Source organism: Delphinapterus leucas, chromosome 2 (genome assembly GCF_059928025.1).
Source record: "Delphinapterus leucas isolate spDelLeu-1000000601 "Yukka" chromosome 2, BTC_Dleu_Yukka2, whole genome shotgun sequence".
NCBI lineage: Eukaryota > Metazoa > Chordata > Mammalia > Artiodactyla > Monodontidae > Delphinapterus > Delphinapterus leucas.
In genome coordinates this window covers 34,758,714-34,779,638 of record NC_143130.1, presented here as the reverse complement: position 1 = coordinate 34,779,638, position 20,925 = coordinate 34,758,714, and the positions used below count along the sequence as shown (strand labels likewise).

At 54.4% G+C, this 20,925-nt stretch overlaps 1 protein-coding gene and 1 pseudogene across 1 annotated transcript in view; both read left to right on the top strand.

The window, feature by feature from the left end:
* The first annotated feature begins 2,749 nt into the window (after nt 1–2,749).
* Nucleotides 2,750–20,925, top strand: part of APBA2 (amyloid beta precursor protein binding family A member 2) — a 195,485-nt gene continuing 177,309 nt past the window's right edge. The window contains exon 1 of the mRNA XM_022554632.3: nt 2,750–3,011. The gene's annotated coding sequence lies outside the window, so the exon portion shown is untranslated. The remainder of the gene's footprint in view (nt 3,012–20,925) is intronic.
* Nucleotides 16,663–18,394, top strand: LOC149749978 (NADH dehydrogenase [ubiquinone] 1 alpha subcomplex subunit 1 pseudogene; annotated as a pseudogene).

Below are 20,925 nucleotides of genomic sequence, written 5' to 3'. Positions count from 1 at the left end.
GACGGCACACAAGCAGGTGTATGCTCGCTCTTTTTTCCCTTTTCTGTTTTTACACACGTTGGCACATTGATCACATCTTCTACTCTTTGTGCTTTCACTTAACAAACTATCTTGAAATCCATGTTAATTCATCATATGGTTCCTTGTTCTCTCCTTGTATTTCAGGGTTTGAATGTGCCCTCACGTTTTTAACAGTCCCCCAGTCAAGAATACCGAGGCTGTTTGCAGTTATTTGTGACACAATAATGCAATGAATAACTGCAAAATAATATGGCTAGCTTGCACATGTGTGGTATACATGTTTAAAAACTCCTAGATGGGCTTCTCTGGTGGCACACTGGCTAAGAATCTGCCTGTCAATGCAGGGGACACGGGTTCGAGCCCTGGTCCTGGAAGATCCCACATGCCGTGGAGCAACTAAGCCTGTGCACCACAACTACTGAGCCTGCGCTCTACAGCCCGCGAGCCACAACTACTGAGCCTGCATGCCACAACTACTGAAGCCCTCGCTCCTAGAGCCTATGCTCTGCAACAAGAGAAGCCACTGCAATGAGAGGCCCGCACACCGCAATGAGGAGTAGCTCCCGCTCGCCGCAACTAGAGAAAACCCGTGCACAGCAATGAACACCCAATTCAGCCAAAGAAAAAAAAGAAAAAGAAAACCTCCTAGAAATAGAGTTCTTAGGTCAAAGGGCTTGTACATTTGTAATTTTGATAGAAGTGATCTAATATTCCTCCACAGAAGTTGTGCTGATTTTCACTTCCCAGAAGAAGTGCCGAAGTTCGTGTTTCCCCTTGCCCTCTGGAACATATTGTGTTATTGCACTTCTGGGTCTCTAACAGGCAAAAATCATGGCATTCTAGGTATAGTGTTAATTTGCATTTATTATTCTGAATAAGGAGGACATCTTTTCAGATGTTTAAAAGTCATCTGTATTTCCTTTCCTGTGAACTCTCTGCTCCTTACCTTTGTCTAATTTTTCTTTTGAGTTGTCCTTTTTTCTATTTCTAGATGCTATCGACATATTAGGGAAGTTAACTGTTGGTGAAATGAGTGGCAAATATTTTGCTTCCGGTTTGTTGTTGACTTTGCTTATGGTGGTGATTGCCAGGCAGGGATTTTTATGAAGTCAAATTTAATAATCTTTTATGTTACAGCTTTTCAGTTTCGTGGAATACGGAGAAGAGCCTTCCCTACTCTAAGATTCTCAAAAAATCCTCTGACAAGAGATGGTTGGCTGGAGCCTGGCAGACTCAGGAGTCCTGAATGAGGCTGGGCCTTTGACCCCGTGGACTGTGAACATCAGCCACTGGGGCTCCCGTGTGCAGGGCTGGGGTCTCACCCTGTTGGTTGGCCCAGAGCTTGCCCATGGGAAGAGGGGACCACAAACAGCAAAGACAGCTTGCCTCAGGGGCCAGAGGGATGGGTCAGGAACCTGCCCTTGGCCTGCTTCTGGGCTCTGCCTTTGTGGCTTTCTTTTGGCACTTGAGCTGCAAAGCTGCCCTACCCGGACATACCTCTGCCCCCCTCCCACCCAACTGGAGGCTCAGGCCCTCTGGGTCACTGTGAGTGCTGGGGCTGCCAGAGGCAGCTGGGGAGCAGGGAGGGAGACAGGCCCACAGGGCCCATTCACAGCAAGTCCACACCAAGTCTGCGCTGGTCCGGCTGGGGACTCAGCCTGTCCCAGGCCTTCTGCTCAGGGCAGCAGGATGAGGCCCACGCAGGCCTCCTCTTCCCTCTTCAGAACTGCCCCCACCGCAGTGGCACCCTAATCCAGCCAAAAGAAAGGACAACAGAAGGCAAATAATCAGGATTTGAGCGAGGGAGCCACCAGAGCCCGACTCGGACCGACAAGGCACCCTGCGCACTACTCCAGGTGGAGCCCGCAGGTTACACGACTGTGTGGGACCGAATGAAATGGCCAGAGGGGTCAAAGGTGACACCAGCGTCTCCAGCATATCCTTCAGGGGGTTCCAGGGGGATTATTCCCACTGTAGGGTGGATCACCTCCTCTCCTTGGGATGTGTGTGGGGAGCTGGAAGTGGACACGGTTTGGGTCCTCTCCGTTCAGGACTGCAAGGAGGGAAAGGGCTGGGGCGAGGCCCTGGGGGAGCGGAGGCCAGCGGTCGAGGCCAAGGCAGCACAGGACATTGGAAACGGGGTGATGGGATGGTTCCCAGGGATCTGGCATGCAACCGGCGACTGGGGGATCTGCGGCGGATAGGCAGCAGGGGTCCTCCAGTCCGGAAGGGGCTCTCCGTGGCCGAGATACCCCCAGTGCTTCTGGCCTGGGGTTCCCTCTCGCCACGCCTCCGCGCGGGGCCGAGCAGGGCGCGGTCGCCGGGGTCCCTCCGCCTAACGCGCTCGGGAGCTCGCCAGGGGGCAGCGCGGCGCCCAGGGCAGGTGCGGGCGCAAGAAAGCCTCGCTGTCACCTGTTCCACCCGCCGGAGGGTCAGACCCTAACGGCTCCCGATCCCGCAGGTCCCGGGCGCGCCCGAGAATTTGTGTGCTCCCCAGGACCCGGGGCGGTTGGGGGGCCGCGGCTTCCAGAGCTGGGCTCGGGCCCCCAGCCCCGAAGCCGGTCCCGCAGCATCCGGACCCCAGGTGCGCCCTCCTGCCCGCTGACTGTCCCGGCGCGGGCTCAGGGGAAGGGGCTGGGCACGCACGCATCTTTGTCCTCCTCCCTGTCTTCCCGCCGCGCGCTCTCGCCGGGCTGGGGGCGTGGGCGAGGCCGGGGCGGGGCGGGGCGGGCGGGGCGCGGGCTGCCAGCCGCAGGCGGGTGCGGGTTGCACCCGCGGGCCGCGCCGCGTGCGCCGGGCAGGGGCGGCCCTGCGTGCCGTACGCCGCGTCCGGGGCGCGCCCGCTGCTATCCAGCTTCCCGGGCTCCGCAGCATCTCGGTGCGCGGCTCACAAAGAGCTGCGGCGGCGGCCCGGCGCTCGGCCTCGCTGACGGAGCGGCGGCGGCCGGCCGGGGCGGCAGTGCACCCGCGCGGCCCCGCGCCCGCGCCAGGTAAGCGGGAGTCCGGGCCGCCCGACCCGCCCACGGCTGCAGTCTGAGGGCGCCCGGGCGGGAGCGGGGGGCTGGGGCGCGGGGGGCGCGATCGCGCGGCGCCGCGGGCGGGGGGCGCCGGGGAGTCGGGGGGAGCGGACCGGCGCCCCCTGGACCGGCGGGCGGGCGCGGCGGGGCCGAGCCGGCGGCTCGCGCATCCCGGGCTGGGGTTGCCGCGGCGAGGGGCGACCCGGCGCGGACCCGGGGCGCGGGCCGGCGGTGGCTGCCCTCTCGGGTTCCGCCGGGCTGGCCGGGCCGCTGGAGCGTTCCGCGGCCCCGCTGGGCGCTGGCACAGAGTCCCCGTGCCAGGCGGCAACTCCCGAGTTTGGGGTCGTTTCTGGGTTCCCTGCCTCCTGGGAAGCCGAGCTCCGGTCTTCGAGCCCTCCCCGTTTTCCCTTTATAACGAGGCCCAGCTGGAGAAACTCCTCAATTAAAAATTCCACGGCCAGGTTCCCCTGGGCGGCCGGCGCGGGGCTGGGGGCGAGGCGCGGACCTGCCCCGCCGTCCTAGCCCCTTCCCTTCCCACCCCTCCACCACCCCGGCCAGGCTGCTGCTGGGAGGTTGGGCTTCTGATGGTCAAGGCGAACGGCGAGCCCCCCCGCCCCCGAGCTGGGCTCTGCGGCGGGCGGGCCTCGGTGTGCCAAGGCCGGGGACGTACTTGCCCTGGAGCCGGTGCCGGTGCCGAGGGAGGGTCTCGAGGGGCCCACCCAGCCGGGGCCTCGCGGAGCGAGGAGGCTGAGATTAGCCTGTTGGTCTCAACTTAGTATTTACTTGCAGAAGGAAGACTTGATGTTTTTCAAAGCTATTCGGATACGGCCTGGCAGGGGCCAGCCTCAGATCTGGTTAAGCGAACTCACAAATGGCCGTGGGGACGGTCAAGTACCCCAAACCGGGCATCTCCTTTGTTCCCTTCATCCTGTGGGCTGAGCTGTCCCTGACCTCTTCAGGCTCTGTCCCCTTTCTGAGAATTCCACCCCCTACCGCCTTTGAGATAAACAGTGGGTTTAGAAATAATGACCTGAAAGCTTCGAGGGTGGGAACAGGACAGCTTTTCCTGGGGTTCACATTTGATGTGCTCCGTGGGTACCCAGCACCTGGTGGGCAGCTCCTTTCTTAGGCCTCTGGGTTACTGGTCCTTCTGGTGAGGTGAGGTGGGGCGTCTCTCGCCTTCTTGTGGGTGGTGTCCATCCTGCAGGGGACACAGGGGGATTTCCCAGTCCACAGCTGCCAGGACCCCCTGCCCTGTGCCCTCACTCCTGGGGGACTGTCCATACTGCCTCCACTTGCAGTCAGGAGGGGGGCCTCCTGAGCGGAGAATGACCGTGGCTTGTAGCCTCCTGGGACTCTGGGTGGTGTCCAGGGCGAGTTGGAGCTGGCTGGGGGTCAGCTTGCTGAGCGGCAGCCTCCCTGGTGGGCACCACAGGACTGGCAGAGAGATCCTTGGAGTGGTCTCCAGGCTGGGCCAGGTCTGCGTGGTGGCACTAGTTTTGGGGTGCCCTGTCTCTCCAGACCTCTGCTCATGGGTTGGGGAGCAGGGTGGTGTCCCTCCCCCAGTGCCTGCCTTTCTGTCTTCAGGGTACTGGGCTTCTTTGCCTGGGAGAAGTGTGGGCTGAACCAGATGGGGTGTGTGTGTGTGAGTGTGTGTGTGTGTGTGTGTGTGAGTGTGTGTGTGTGTGTGTGTGTGTGCGTGTGCGTGAGAGCCGGGGTGGGCTCTGGCAGGCTGGTCAGTTTCTTACTCTTTTGCACCTTGCTTGCTTTCTCCAGCACCCCGGGCTCAAGCTGTGGCTTGTTAACTTGTCTGCATGACTCTCTCTTGATTACTTCTAACCCTTTTTTTTTTTAAAAAAAAAAAATTCGTTTCACAGGAATAATTGGTGGGGATGGATTGTGAAATGGAGGCGCATAAATAATCCAATTTGCCAACTGAGCTAAGAAATGCTGGATAAAAATAAAAGATCATTGTAAAAGACACCAGTCGTACCCCTGAAACTGAGAGGGAGTGCTAAAACACCTTGATGTTTCCTAGACACAGCTGAGGAATTCAGAGGAGAAGCACGTGTGGTGGTAGCCAGGCTTTGTTTAGATTGGGTGGCCCCCGAGGCCTGTTGGGGGAGAGTGGGGGCAGAGCCTGGAGGCACAAGCCCCCTCCAGGCCTCAGCACCTCCAGGGCGCCCCGCCTTCCCATCCTTGGCCCCACCCCCCACCCCCCACACACCTGACCCAGAGCCTCAACAGGTCAACGCCTCTGGTGACACTAGGGTCTGAAGTCGTGGAGAAACCTTTATTGTCAGGGGAGTCAGGAGGGCTATAGGAGCAGGTGGGCACAGAGGCCCTGAGCTGGCCTCAAGGCCTTCCGGAACAAGTGGCAGAAAGCAGCACGCCTGCCTTGCAGCCTGGCCTTGAGAGAGTGGGAGAGAGCCTGGGCTCATGTAACCCTGGACTTGCTGGGGTGGGGAGTGGCGTGGGCACTGACTGCCATGCGGCTCCATCCCCAACATAGGTCATGTTTGAGATGACTGCCTGCCAAGTGGGGGCTCTGGTGCCCGGTTGATGGTCGGTGGTCGGGCGTGTGCCCACAGAGGGGATTCTCTGGCCCCTTCCTCTCCCGAGACCCCACCCACCCCCGTGGCTCGGGTCCAGTAGAGCAGCGCGCAGGCACAGGCTGAGTCAGCCGTTGTGGGCGCCGTCTTCCCTGCCTCTCCAGCAGCCAGTCCTCTGCTCTCCCTGCCCTCCTGGATGACAAGGGAGCCCAGGGAGGGCAGTGACCTCAGTGTCACGCAGCTGGGCTCTCTCTGTGGGGCTCGAAATTCCTGAGTCTGCTTGGGAACCCCCTCCGTTTTGGCGGGTGCTGTTGCTGTGTGACTTGTGATTTCTGTGCCAGCTGCAGGGCGTCCCAGGGTGGGCTGGTCTGGTGTTTGTCACTCAAGCCTGCAGTGGCTCCCCAGTGCCCACTCCATACCCACATTCCTCAGCCTGATTGTTTTTCAAGTTCCCTTCCTCACTCCCAACCATACTGTCCAGGCTCTGGTCAGGCAGACTCACTGCCCAGGCTTGCTTTGCGTTGTCCCCACTCCATCCCCACCTGCCACCTTAGCCTGGGGCCCTGTGTCCATCCTTGATCATTCCTGATGAATATGGGCTCTTTCCCTCTTATCCCTTGGTCACCAAGTTTGCCAAGCTCCTGCCTACCTCAGGGCCTTTGCACCTGCCCTTCCCCTCCCTGGCACATGCCTCCTCCAGATGTCCACCTGGCTTGCTGTCTCACTTCCTTCTCTGTCTGTATTTCAGCTCCCAGACCACCCTACATAAATTAGCATCACTTCCCCCTTTCATGTTAACCTTGCTTTGTGTTTCTTCTTAGTACCAAATACAGCTTGTTATTTATATACTTTGTTTATTCTGTCTCTTACTGCTCCAACACAGAGACTTTGTTGACCTCTGTATCCCCGGAGGAAAAATAGTGCCTGGCACCTCGTACATCCTCAGTGGTACTTGTTGGATGAATGAATGAACAAATGAATGAAATCCCAGGAGCATCATGCTTCCTTCCAGCACAAGCCTGGCACCCTGCTGCTCCCTTCCCAAGACCCAGCACCGGAACCAAGCTGGACTCAGTGCCAGAGCCTAGAACAGAGCCTTGCCCACAGTGGACAGGCAGGAGAGAGCCGTGGAATGGTGGGGGGCAGGTCAGATGTCGCATAGGCCAGAAGACAGCATGGCCAGGAAAGGCCATCCAGCCCCGGGAGTGGGCATTCTGATCCTTCACAGAAACTCCCTTTAGGATTTTTCGGTTGTCTGGATGTTCTGCACTCGGGCTGTCCCTGCAGTCAGCTGGGTTATGGATGTGCTGGGAATGATGCCCCCTCTTTTTTTTTTAATATTTTATTTTCTTTTTATTTATTTATTTGGCCGCGTTGGGTCTTTGTTGCTGCATGCGGGCTTTCTCTAATTGTGTCAAGTGGGGGCTACTGTTCGTTGCAGTGCGCGGGCTTCTCATTGCGGTGGCGTCTCTTTGTTGCGGAGCACAGGCCCTAGGCGCGTGGGCTTCAGTAGTTGTGGCTCTTGGGCTCAGTAGTTGTGGCTCGCGGGCTCTAGAGTGCAGGCTCAGTAGTTGTGGTGCACGGGCTTAGTTGCTTTGCGGCATGTGGGATCTTCCCAGACCAGGGCTCAAACCCGTGTCCCCTACATTGGCAGGCGGATTCTTAACCACTGCGCCACCAGGGAAGTCTGATGCCCCACTTGGCCAGGTTCCCTTTCTCCTCCATCTGGAGGTTTCTAAACTGGTCTTTTCCCTTATGTCAGACCCGACGTCTCCAGGCTTCCGGCCGCTCTGCCTGACCCTGTTTGCCAGTCTTCCCCCACCTGATTCTCCCTGCCTGTGTTCTGGCCCTGCTGGGGAAGGCGCTCTGGTTTTATAAAGAGAAAGGCTCTGCCACTAATCCCGGAGGGCCTTGGGCGAGTCACTGGCTTTGGGAGCCTTTCTCAGCATCTGTCACATGTGCATGACAGCTCTCGCCGAGATAGTTTTGAGGTCCAGACGAGATCCAGATTGAACTGATTTGAGATACTGGTACGTGATGACCAGAGCTTTGTGGGGTGCTGGTGGCCCTAGGCCTGCTGTGGCTTCTCCTATTCTACTGAGAGTTTGAAGGGTCAGCTCTGCTAGCTTCATGTACAACCTAGTAAGAGAATGTAGTGCTTCCTAAAGTGTAAAGTGCCATTCTGGTGTAAGGGGCTGCACCTGTGGTTTTGCGTCTAAAGGATCAAAATTAGGAAAGAAAAAATACGGGGTTGAGATGCCGGCGTCTCCCGACCACAGAGATGTTTGCATCTTGTGGTTTTTCTGAAAACGGAAGCATGCTGGCATTCGAAGGTGGTTTTGGATGGAGAAACCAACTGGAATTAAACACACGTCATTGGGCACTTCTGTTGCCTTCTCTCCCTCTGCACGTGCTGTTTTAAATAGTTTCCCGCCAAGCCCGAGAGACAGGTCTTCACCTGGCAGTGAGGAGGCTGAGAACCAGGCAGCTGTGACTTGCCCGAGGGGGCTGCTATTTCAGGGCAGCGCTGGTATTGGATGGAGAGCGCAAAGCCCCATGACCACCCCCCGCCTGACTCCCCCATCTCCTCCATCCTCCCTACCCCCCCATGTCCCACTGGGGCCCAGGTTGCATCAGATTTGTTTTGTTTTTTTTAATTAATTAATTTATTTTTGGCTACGTTGGGTCTTCGTTGCTGCGCGTGGGCTTTTCTCGAGTTGCAGCGAGCGGGGGCTACTCTTCATTGTGGTGCGCGGGCTTCTCATTGCGGTGGCTTCTCTTGTCGCGGAGCACAGGCTCTAGGTGAGTGGGCTTCAGTAGTTGTGGCTCACGGGCTCTAGAGCACAGGCTCAGTAGTTGTGGCACACGGGCTTAGTTGCCCTGCGGCACGTGGGATCTTCCCGGACCAGGGCTCGAACCCGTGTTCCCTGCATCGGCAGGCGGACTGTCAACCACTGCGCCACCAGGGAAGCCCCCTCAGATTTGTTTTTAAACTGGGTGGGCGTGACTGGGACTTGTGACGACTTATATCATGGGTACAGGGGTTCATTTTCAACCTGTGCCTAGAAAATCTGATGGTGGTGACCTGTTGTCCTGAGCTCTGGTTGGCGGTTGGAGAATAATGGACATGTCACAGGTGACCCAGAGCCCTTCATGGGGACAGCAAGAGGGCTTGGGAGCTTGCCACCCAGGGCAATAGCTAACATTGTTGGTGGATTGGTAAGGTGTTTTCCTTTTTTCACTCGGAGGTACCATGGATTCTTTGCACTTCCTGCCCCTGGAATCAACTCTGAAATGTTCAGGCACTTGTTCTGGACAAATTTTAATTAGTCAACAGTCAGTGAGTAGGAGCATACTATTGGCATTTAGAATTTTCAGTTGGGAGATATACACATATATATGTATAATTGTATTTAAAAAAAAATATATATATATATTTATTTCTCATTGGATTGGTTTTACATTCGCGGAATGGATTCTCAAGCAAGGCAGCTCTAAATATGTGTTTCTCTGGGCTTCCCTGGTGGCGCAGTGGTTGAGAGTCCGCCTGCCAATGCAGGGGACACGGGTTCGTGCCCCAGTCCGGGAAGATCCCACATGCCGCAGAGCGGCTGGGCCCGTGAGCCATGGCCGCTGAGCCTGCACGTCCGGAGCCTGTGCTCTGCAACGGGAGAGGCCACAACAGTGAGAGGCCCGCGTACTGCAAAAAAAAAACACAAAAAAACAAAAAAAACACACACACAAAAAATAAATATGTGTTTCTCTGAACTGTTGTGGGCCCCGCTAATTTTCATTTAAAAATGGAGTGTATAGTTTTTCCCAGTTTGTCTATCAGTTGACTTGGAAAAATCCATTGTTTTGAAACTAGGAGACCCGTTTGCTGAGTGAGTGCCTACATTAAGGATGATGGATCTCTCAGACCCCTCTGGCAGCAAGCGTGCACGTTGCTCAAATAAAACACGGTTTACGTTCCTCAGTCTTTTGGTGTTATGAGCGGGCCATGTGCTCTGACATATGTCCATGTTATCCAGAGCTCGTGACAGCTGTCAGGGGTGGGGAATCGGAAGTTCCAGAAAGCCTCCAGCAGCTGGCCAGCCAGCCAGCGTGGCTGTTGGGAGTTCAAATGACTCCTTCTAAGAGGGGCACCCGGAGGCCTGCGCTTCCTTCCTTGCCAGCCACCAGCTGTGGTGAGGATGGAGCGCGACCAGATGTGTGTGTGTGTCAGCGTTTGTTACAGTAGAGTGCCTGGGTGGTGCCAGTCACCAGGCTTGGTGTGTGTGTGTGTGTGTGTATCCCCAACTCGCCTGCCAGGCCTCAGACACCAGGCGCTACCTTGGGTCTCTGGCTGGTCCCCGCTGGTTGCAGTGAGAGCTGGTGGCTGACTGCTGGACAGTGGGTCTTGGCCCCGGGTCCCAGCCCTGCCTGCCTGGCCTTGACCGCTAGATCGTGAATCCCTGAGGCAGGCCTGACCTATGGCCCCTCCTGGACATGCCTTTATCCGTGTACATGTGCCGCGAAGATTCTGCCTGTGACCTTTCCCTGCCCTTCAGGTGGCGGACAAGAGCGAGCCAGTGTGTGGTAGGGTGGACGTGCCGTCTGCTTCCTGCTCTTGGGGGCATATCTCTGTGCCGTTTCTTGGGTAGGAAACTCTGACAGCAAAAGCCCCTCCAGACCAAGAACTCTTGATTGTGTCTCTCCTTCGGGCTTTAAGAGATTTCAGCTTTTCAATTAATTGCATTTCATTAAATAACAGTTTTCTTCGTGATCACAGGCTGGTTTGTGCTCAAGCAGCAGTGAGGACTGTGTGGCTTCAGTGGCTGCGCCCAGAGGCAGAGGCGCCTCTCGCTTGCATCGACTTCATGGGGGAGCTGCCGTGGGGGCCCCTGCATGTGGCATCGTGCTCCCCACTCCTTGCTTTGGGAACCCTTGCCTTCACTCACCGTGTGTTGCTACTTTCATGTGTCGTATAAGATGACTTGTCTAATAATGGAAATAAAGGGGTACCAGGCACTTAAATGGCAGCCCCTTCCCCACCCCCGGCATTCACCTCCCGGCTCTCTGATCTCTTGGGTCACTGCAATGCTAGCCCCCGAGTCCCTTTGCTGGGAGCTCCATCTGTCCATGCATCCATCTGTCCGTCCATCCAACAGGTATTTCCTGAGTGCCCGCTCTGTTCCATCACTCCCAGTTCCTGTCAAGAGCTGAGTAGAGTAAGGAGAGAAGAGCCGAGAGGGGGGCTGCTGTAGAATGCGGGCGGGCATCGGAGCCCAAGGCTGCCTCTGGCTCCAAAGTGCTCCTGGAGCAGCCCAGGCTGGAAGGTTTGAGCGCCCGGCATGGGGGGTGCGGGTCAGGAACCCCATCCTGGAAGAGTGAGTGGGTTTGCCCGTCCAGAGCTCAGGCCAGAAGAGCCTCCAGGCAGAAGGGCCAGCCTGGAGTGGGGGACCCGGTATGGGGGTGGAGCTGAGTGTCTGGCAGCAGGATAATGTCGTTTGGGCAGGTCAGCAGGAGATGGCGGGTCCTGACCGTCAGGGGCTTGAGCTGCCTTGGAGGCCTGGGGGAGTCTTGCTGTGGTTGGGGGCAGAGCAGGTGGGGTGACATGCACTCTACCCGCCATTGTCCAGCTGAATCTAGGAGGTGTTTGCTTCACCCAGCTTCAGGACCAGTTGGGCTGCCGGAGGGGTGGTGAAGGATGAGAAGGAGGCTGTGATGAGAACGGGGGGAGGGTGTGGGGATTGGGCGGGGGAGGTACATGGAGGGGTGCCTCGAGGCTTGAGGGGGGCTCTAGGAGGGGTGCTGCCAGGAGGCGTGGGGAGGGAGGAAGGATGGAGCCCGACACCTTCTGTGGGAGGAGGCTGCTGCCGCCACGTCCCGGCCTTGCTAGCTCGGATGTTTAATTTTACCCTTTAGAGATTTACAGGCTTTCTAGATTAAATTGCCACTATTCCTCTGTAAGAACGACAAAGTCCATGACAGACCATAAATCACATTATTAATTTGCTTACATGGAGTTAACCTCTGTGGCCCCACTGACTTACTCGGAAGGATGCAGGACGCCTGGGAGACAGGGAGGCCTCTGTCCAGTTGTCAGCGAGCGTGAAAGGCTAGAGGGACCCAGGTCGCGGTGGCTGGGCCGCCATGCCCACCAGGTGACCGCCCTCATCCCGTTGCCAGGGCTCCTGGTGGCTTCCTGGCCTCTGTAGGGAGGGTGACCGACTTCTGCACCAGCCGTGCAGAGGGCAGGGGGCGTGGGGAAGCCGGGCTGCAGGTCAGGAGGCTGGGCTCCAGTGGCCTCTGCAGGCTGCCGAGCTCTGGGGGGTTCTTGGAGGGCTCCTCTCAGGAGCCCCGAAAGCCTGGGCACGCGAGATCCTGCCCAGTCTTCCCCTTTCAGTCTCTGGTGGGCTGTTCATCCTCCGAGTAATGATGGGTCAGAAAACATGTCTTACAGTTGCTCCCCTTTCCGGACATATGGACAGCCTGCTCTTTGCGTTGGCACAGGTGGGGGTGGGCACCATTCCCTGTCCGTGGCCCGAGGCTCGGCCTCTGCGGGGAGCTGGCTAGGACGCTGGTGAATGTGTCTTTCACAGCTTACTGCCGTGCGCTGGAGCTGGAAACTGCCTGCTAATTGTGGGGCAGTTAGAAGTCATGATTTGTTGGGAGAAAGATGCATTTGTTGGGGTGGGGGACTCTCCCTGTGTGTTGACCTCTCTGCCTCCAAGGGCCAAGTGGCTGCTCCAGGTGGGCACGGGTGGGGATTGCGTGCTGCAGGCGGGCAGGCCTGGGGCTCGCTCCCCTGACGGTTTTCATCAAACCCCGAATACTACGCTGCAGTTCGTGTTGACTGGTATCCCAAACCGGCTTTCTTCCTTTACAGTGAAGTAGAGAAGCCAGACTTGGTGTATTTAATATCCGATATTTCATGGCAGAAAGCCAGTGGTCACGCTGGTGGCGTGGCTGCCTCTCTGTGCTCACGCGTGGTACCCACAGCCGTAGGTGGGCCGTCCCGTGCAGCCTTGATTAGCAGCTGCCGCCGACTGACTCAGGAGATTCTGTAAAATCCACGTGTGTTTGTAGAAATACAAGTAGAGTTCAATGTCCCAATGTAATGGTCACTTCCTTGAAGTGAAATTAGCTCTGGTTTCAAGGAAGTAAATGGAAGCATAACACATTAATTTCGGGCTGAATTGTGTCTCGCTCACCTGAGTTCCCAACTACAAGCTGTCGTGCGTTTTCCTTATGGAAACCGTCTGGGCTGACAGAGTCCTGGAGGCCGTGGTGGGTGTTCATCATCCAGAATTCACGGCAATGCATCACTCACATCCATCAGGACCTCACATCTCAGGCCCTGACACCAAAAACACATGTTCCCCTCCACACTGTGTGCTTCGTGGAAGATGTTCTAACAAATTACTCATCTTAAAATAAAGCACTGTCCAAGAAAAAGGCAAACAACTGAGTAGAAAAAGGGACCAAAGACATTTCACCAAAAAGAAGGCCCAGTAACCATATGGAAAGGTCCTCAACTCCATTAGTCATCAGGGAGGGAAATGAAAAATAAATTGTAAATGTTTTAGGGTTCTCCATAGAAACAGACCATTGTGTGTGTGTGTGTGTGTGTGATATTTTTTTGTTCTTTTTGGCTGCGCTATACGTGGCTTGCGGGATCTTAGTTCCCCGACTGGGGATTAAACCCGGGCCATGGCAGTGAAAGCACCGAGTCCTAACCACTGGACCGCCAGGGAATTCCCTATATTTGGAGATTTATTATGAGGACTCACATGATTATGGAGGCTGAGAAGTCCCCAGATCTGTGGTCAGCAGCTGGAGGCCAAGAAAGCTGATGTGTAGTTCAGTTTGAGACTTGAAGGCCTGAGGACCCAGGGGGCCCATGGTGTGAATCCCAGCCCAAGGGCAGAAGATGAGGTGAGAGGTCCCAGCTCTACAGTGAGGCAGCAAAAGGGGCGAATCCCTCCTTCCTCCATCTGTTGTTCTGTTCACGCCCTTAGTGGGTTGGACGCCCACCCACATTGGGGAGAGTGTCTGCTTTACCGAGTCCACTGATGCAAATGCTCATCTCATCCAGAGACACACAGACACACCCAGAAATAATGTTTAATCTGGGCGCCCTGTGGCCAGTCAAGTTGACACATAAAATTACCCACCCCGATTTGATATCGTTACACACCACCAGAAGGGCTAAAATTGAAAAGAGCAGAAACTAGGCATTGAAGAGGTTGTGGAGCGGCTAGAACTCTGATGGTTGATCGGGGTGTAAGTTTATACAGCTTGCTTTAGGAAGCGGTTTTGCAGTGTCGCCCAAAGTTAAAAATGCACGTACACCAGCAGTCCCGCTCTGAGTGAAACTGGGTGCAGTGTGCATACGGCCACTGTCGTGGGCTGCATGGTGGCCCCTAAAGATGGCAGGTCCCCATCCCTGGAACCTGTGAATGTGACCTTACATGGTGAAGCTTTTGCAGACGTGAGTTGGGACACTGAGATGAGGAGATGATCCTGGCTTATCTGGGTGGGCCTTGCATGCCATCACAAGGGTCCTTTTTTTTTTCGGCGCGCCCCAACCAGGGATCGAACCTGGGGCCCAGTCCTAACCAGTGGACCGCCAGGGAAGTCCCCACAAAGGTCCTTCTAAGAGAGAGGCAGAGGGAATGTAGACACAGAGGAGAAGACAGTGACCACGGAGGCAGAGATCGGAGTGATGTGGATACAAGGCAGGGAATGCCGGCAGCATCGGCAACTGGAAGAGGTGATTCTCCCCTGGAGCCTCCAGAGGGAGGGGGGCCCTGCGAACACCTAGATTTCAGCCACTGAAACTGCTTTCAGATTCCCGGTCTCCTGAACTTGAGTTGGTCAAAGGCATGTGTTTGTGGTGATTTGTTCCAGGGGCCACAGGAAACTAATAGAGCCCTCCAGACGCATGCACCAGAGCATCCGTAGAAGCGTGGTTGTCAAACGACAGATGACCCAAGGTCCACCAGCCGTAGACTGCTCTGAACACTGGGGCTTATCGCACATGGAAACCATCGAGCAGGCACTGCAAGTGTGTGCAGTGGCCTGGATGAGTCCTGCCACGTGCTGTTGAGCCCAAAACCCAAACCCTAGAGTCCCTAGTCCCTACCGCATGGCTCCACTGATGGGAAGGGCAATGGGCAACTCTCCCATGTCGGGTGGGAAGTCAGGGTGCCCTTGGGAGATGGTGATTAGAGGGGCACCAGGAGGGCACCGGGCTTCTGGAGGGACTGACAATGTCCCATTTCTTCCTTTTGTTCTTTTTTAAGATTTTATTGATGTAAATTAAAACAATGTTGTTTTAATTTCTGCTGTTCAGCACAGTGACTCAGTTATACATACATATTCTTTTCCATATTATTTTCCATTATGGTTTGTCACAGGGATATTGAATATAGTTCCCTGTGCAATACAGTAGGACCTTGTTGTTTATCCATTCTATATGTAATAGTTTGCATCTGCTAATCCCAAACTCTCAATCCTTCCCTCTCCCACCTCCCTCCCCCTTGGCAACCACAAGTCTGTTCTCTATGTCTGTGAGTCTGTTTCTGTTTTGTAGATATGTTCATTTGTGTTGTATTTTAGATTCCACATATAAGTGATATCATGATATTTGTCTTTCTTTGATTTACTTCACTCAGTATGATGATCTCTAGGTCCATCCATGTTGCTGCAAAGACAATGTCCCATTTTTTTTTAAATTAATTAATTTTATTTTATTTTATTTTTGGCTGCATTGGGTCTTTGTTGCTGCACGCGGGCTTTCTCTAGTTGCGGCGAGCAGGGGCTACTCTTCGTTGTGGAGCGTGGGCTTCTCATTTTGGTGGCTTCTCTTGTTGCAGAGCATGGGCTGTAGGCGCGCAGGCTTCAGTAGTTGTGGCACGTGGGCTCAGTATGTGGCTCTCGGGCTCTAGAATGCAGGCTCAGTAGTTGTGGCGCATAGGCCTAGGTGCTCCACAGCATGTGGGAGCTTCCTGGACCAGGGCTCGAACCCATGTCCCCTGCATTGGCAGGCGGATTCTTAACCACTGCATCACCAGGGAAGTCCCAGTGTCCCATTCTTGATCTGTGTGAGGTTTGCCTGGGTGGGTTCCTTTATGATAAGGAACTTTTCAGTGTCTATATTAAACTTCAATAAAAACTGAAAAAGAAAAAAGAGCAGTACAGCATCTTGGAATCTTCAGGGAGAACTTTCAATTGACTGACTCATGGCTTATTTTCCTGCTGGAACAATAATATCAAAATCAAGATTACATTTAATTTAATGTGAGATGATTAAATGTGGCCATTCCACCAAGTGCTTATTAATATTCAGATACACATTGTATTTTCTAAATGAAATCAGAGTCCATAAACCCAAGTAGGATGCTGAGATCTATACACAGGTAATTGATATGGATAAGTTCTCTCCATGAGAGTTTTTCTTCCTGCACAAGGGCAGAGCTGTGCACTTAAGGAAAACCAGACACAAACAGCCCGAGCCCTTGAGGGTCACAGGCTCCGTGGTTTCAGGTGAGTGGGAAGCCAGAGAGCTGTAAGAAGAGATAACGGAGTGAGATGGTGTGTATGAACAGCTCCTTTGGGTCGGCCCAGAAACTGGGTGGGGATTCTGAGGGGCCCCCCCTGTCCGGCGCTCTCCAGGCCACCCTGCCCATCACACTGAGATCCTAGAGGTCCCTGCTGTCTGTGTCCACAGCGCCCCCTGGCAGCCTTCCCGGCCCCTCCCACCCCTGCAGTTGTGCTGGGAGACTGTCCATCAGCCGTCCAGCTTTGGGCTGGGTCCCACGTGTGGTCATTGCATCCGAGCTTGCGCACACATGGTCTGTGTCCTGCGCTGTCTGAAATAGACAAGACCCACAGCATAGTGGTTTCCTCTGAGGTGGTCCACAGAGATGCGAGGGAGGCCGGGAGGTGACACCTGGCCTCAGTGGTCCTAGGCATGCTCCTGGCTCCACTCTGCTGGACTCCTGGCCCAGTTCTGGTGCTGGGATAGCACGGAGGCTTCAGCCGTGTGGCTCGAGGATCAGAACGGGCGTCTGAGGGCTGTGCCTGGACAGGTGGAGGCTGGGGCCTGGGTGGCGCTGCACCCACCCTCCGGGGCCCGTGGGGAGCCAGCCTGGAGCAGTGGGCCCTGCAGCTCTGCTCAGCCTCTCCCCAAGGTCCTGTGGCTGCTGTTTGTGATATGGAGAGCACCTCTGCTTGAGTGTGTGGGGTCCCAGTACGTTGTCCGTGGTTGGGATTTTAGGAGGGGGTCATATCTGTGGGTGGTGTGGTTCAGAAGTCTAGAAACGCAAATTCGCTGAGCCCAGTGAGTGCCCTCCAGCTGCACCTCATGCAGCCTCCCTGACCGCACCGTCTGCAGTGCATCTCCCCGGCTCCCCTCTTATGTGGCCAGTGGGTGGAGGAGGGTGTGGGCCTGGGCCAGGAGCAGCTTTGCCCTGGATGGTTAGCTAGGGAGCTGGACTTCTGCCAGGGGCCTGCCCGCCTCTTGCTGGCCTGAGGGCTGCTCCTGGCAGCCTGGCCACCCCGGGGACATCGGGACAGCTCAGAAGGAGACATTTCAGCATGTGCAGAGGGAAAAGCACCACGCTGGGTTCTTGCAGGCACACAGGAAACGGGGTGGAGGAGATTGGACCCTCAGGGAGCTTTTGATTTGTGTGTGTTGGCCTCAGTGGAGATAAGAAGAAAGGGTCAGTTACCAGAAAGGGATTGAAGCCGGGTCACCTTTAAGGAGATTGGAAGGAAGTGTTTGGCCTTGGTAATGGTGTCACGATGTGGTTCGAGATTCTCCCCAGGATCGCCATCATGGCCGCGTGCTTATTCATTCCGGGAATGGCCACTGCATGCATCCACAGGTTCACTAACGGGGGCAAGGAAAAAAGGGTTGCCCATTATTCATTTCAGTGGAATTTGATGGAAACAGATAGGCGCATCTCTGGAGTTAATCGTTACTATGTGTCAAAGGGTTTGGAGAACATTGATTAAGGAAGCATTTTCTTGATTGATGAAAAATAACTCAGTTATGCTTGTCTACCCCTGCTAGAAGGTTATGCAGTGTATTTTGTAGTGTGTAATAAAAATAAAACAAAAAAGTAAAATAAAAAAAGAAGAAGAAGAAGAAAGGGCCAAATGGGGCTTCTGTGGGGTGTGGCCACAAAGGGAGATTCGGGTCTGCAGGAGGTGCAAATGTGCGGCTTGGATGTAAGATTTAATGACTGGGCGAATCGGATGTGAGGGTATTCTATGGGAGCTCTGTACTATCTGCATGATTTGTTTGTAGGTCTACAACTGTTTAGAAAAAAAATGTCTTTTGAGAGAAATTGGAGGGCAGTTTGAGTCCCGTCACCCCGGGGTTCCTGGCGGTGGGACCTGGGCTCAGAGCCTTGCTGTCCATCCCCCTGCCCCCGCCCAGCTCCAGACCCTTGGCTTTGTCGTCCCTGTTGGTCTTCCTTCTTTCCTCTCCACATGGAACCTGAGGGGAAGTTCAGTCCAGTACTTACAATAGATTTTTTTAATGCCCCAGATTTCTGGGTGCTTGGAAAGAACCAGCTTCTCAGATGCAGTCTGCGCGGGTGCTGGGGGCCATCCCCAGGTGAGATAAGCCCCCCCCCAACCATAAGCTTGCTGGCACCCTGCCCAGGTTTCCTCTGTCTGACAACTCCAGAAAGCAGCGCCCTGGGCCTCTGCTTCCTTCTTTTTTTAAAAAAAAAGTTTTTTAAATTAAAATTGAAGTATAGTTGAGTTACAATGTTGTGTTAATTTCTGCTGTACAGCTCGGTGCTTTGTGACCACCTAGAGGGGTGGGATAGGGAGGGTGGGAGGGAGGTAGACGCAAGAGGGAAGAGATATGGGGACATATGTATGTGTATAACTGATGCACTTTGTTATACAGCAGAAACTAGCACACCATTGTAAAGCAATTATACTCCAATAAAGATGTTAAAAAAAAATTTCTGCTGTACAGCACTGTGATTCACATATATATCTCTATATACACACACTCTTTTCTTTATATTCTTTTCCATTATGGCGTATCACTGGGTACTGAATATAGTTCTCTGTGCTGTTCAGTAGGACCCTGTTGTTTATCCATATAGAATAGTTTGCCTCTGCTAATCCCAAACTCCCACTCCACCCCTCCCCCAGCTCCCTCCCCCTTGGCAACCACAAGTCTGTTCTCTATGTCCGTGAGTCTGTTTCTGTTTCATAGATAAGTTCATCCGTGTCATGTTATAGATTCCAGTATAGGTGATGTCATATGGTGATTGTCTTTCTGACTTTCTTCACTTAGTATGATCATCTCTAGTTGCATTCATGTTGCTGCAAATGGTATTATTCCTTTCTCTTTTATGGTATTCCTTTGTATATATGTACCACGTCTTCATTATCCATTCATCTGTCGACAGACATTTAAGTTGTTTCCATGTCTTGACTACTGTAAATAGTGCTGCTGTGAATATAGGGGTGCGTGTATCTTTTCGAATCAGAGTTTTCTCTGGATATGTGCCCAGGAATGGGATCACTGGATCATATGGCAACTCAATTTTTATTTTTTTGAGGAACCTCCATACTGTTCTCCATAGTGGCTGTATCAATTTACATTCCCACCAACAGTGCAGGAGGGTTCCCTTTTCTCCACACCCTCTCCAGCATTTATTGTTTGTAAATTTTGGGGGGATGGCCATTCTGACCTGTGTGAGGTGATACCTCATTGTAGTTTTGCTTTGCATTTCTCTCATGATTTCTGCTCCCTTGTTATGTGTTGCGGTCCTGAGACGGCTGCCCTCCCCTGATCAGCCCTGGGTCACTTCTGTGAGTGACCAGTGACCATTTTTTTAGGGGGTGACATTGCTCACAGCCGACATCATGGACCAAAGCTGATGTGTGTGCGGTTGGCAGTTCAGTCAGGAGGCAAAGGGGAGCTGAGCGTCTGTGTTTCTGGGCTGGCTGACGCTTCATGGTCAGCGCTGAGTAGGTGGTCGGGACAGCTGTGTTTCCACAGGAAGGGTGGCCTGGTGGGGACACGGGAAAACAGGTCCAGCCGGCAGCTGGAACCCTGGTTTGGGGTAATTCCATCTTCTTTAACTTTTGTTATGGTCACTTCCAGTATTTTTGGAGCAGGTGCAGGATTCAGAGGAAGGAGTGAGCCCCGCAGGGGAGAGAGAAGCCCAGTCAGGACCCCGTTTTGTAAATGAGCCCAAACAGCAAGGATGGAGGGTGGGAAGGGCTTGTCTGGACCCGGCCTGCCTCCCGAAGCCCCCCACACGCTTTGCAAGATGACGTGAGTTACGGATGAGACGATCCTCGCACAGGGTTACGGTGGCATTGGGCACGGTGGGAGGCGCTCGGCGCGGTGGGGCTGGTGTCTCCTGGGGGAACGGGGGACCCGCACTGAGAGGGTCAGTCAGTCACGGCTCCTCACAAATCCCTGAGAGGAAATGATTCCTGTGGGTCTCACGGCTCATCTGGATTTTAGGACAAGATCATGTTGAACCCTATGAAACGGCTGTTTTTGTTAAGTCAGAAGTGGTCAAATATAAGCAGTGTCATATGGCTTAATGCAGTTGTTTAGTGTTAAAGCAGTTTTGGGCAAGAGAGAACACTTTTTCTTTTAACAACTTTAGTTATCGCAAGCCTCCCAGTTCATTGTATTAGAAAATAGAGATCAGCAAACAGGAAACTTAGACATCCTGGATTTTTCCTGCAGTGGGGGGTGGGGGGAGGCATTGTTCACGCGGGTTCTTCTGTGTGCTTGGCACGTGCACAGCTGCCCACACGCCTCCCCCTCCGCTGCGCCGGGGGCCTCTTTCTGCGACCCGCAGCGATGGGAGTTTGTCCGTCGTGCACTGACCCATGCCCCTCGCTTGGACATTGGGCTTGTTTAGAATGTTTTTCTGCCCTGAACGATGCTGTCATAAACACCCTGTAGCTCTGTTTTTCTAAAATTTACTTATTTATTTATTTATTTATTTTTGGCTGTGTTGAGTCTTAGTTGCTGCGCGCTGGCTTTCTCTAGCTGCGGCGAGTGGGGGCTATTCTTTGTTTCGGTGCACGGGCTTCTCATTGCCGTGGCGTCTCTTGTTGCGGAGCACAGGCTCTAGGCACGCGGGCTTCAGTAGTTGTGGCACGTGGGCTCAGTAGTTGTGGCTTGCGGGCTCTAGAGCACAGGCTTAGTAGTTGTGGCGCACGGGCTTAGTTGCTCTGCGGCATGTGGGATCTTCCTGGACCAGGGCTCGAACCAGTGTCCCCTGCCTTGGCAGGCGGATTCTTAACCACTGTGCCACCAGGGAAGCCTTTTTCTTTTTCAGCAGATC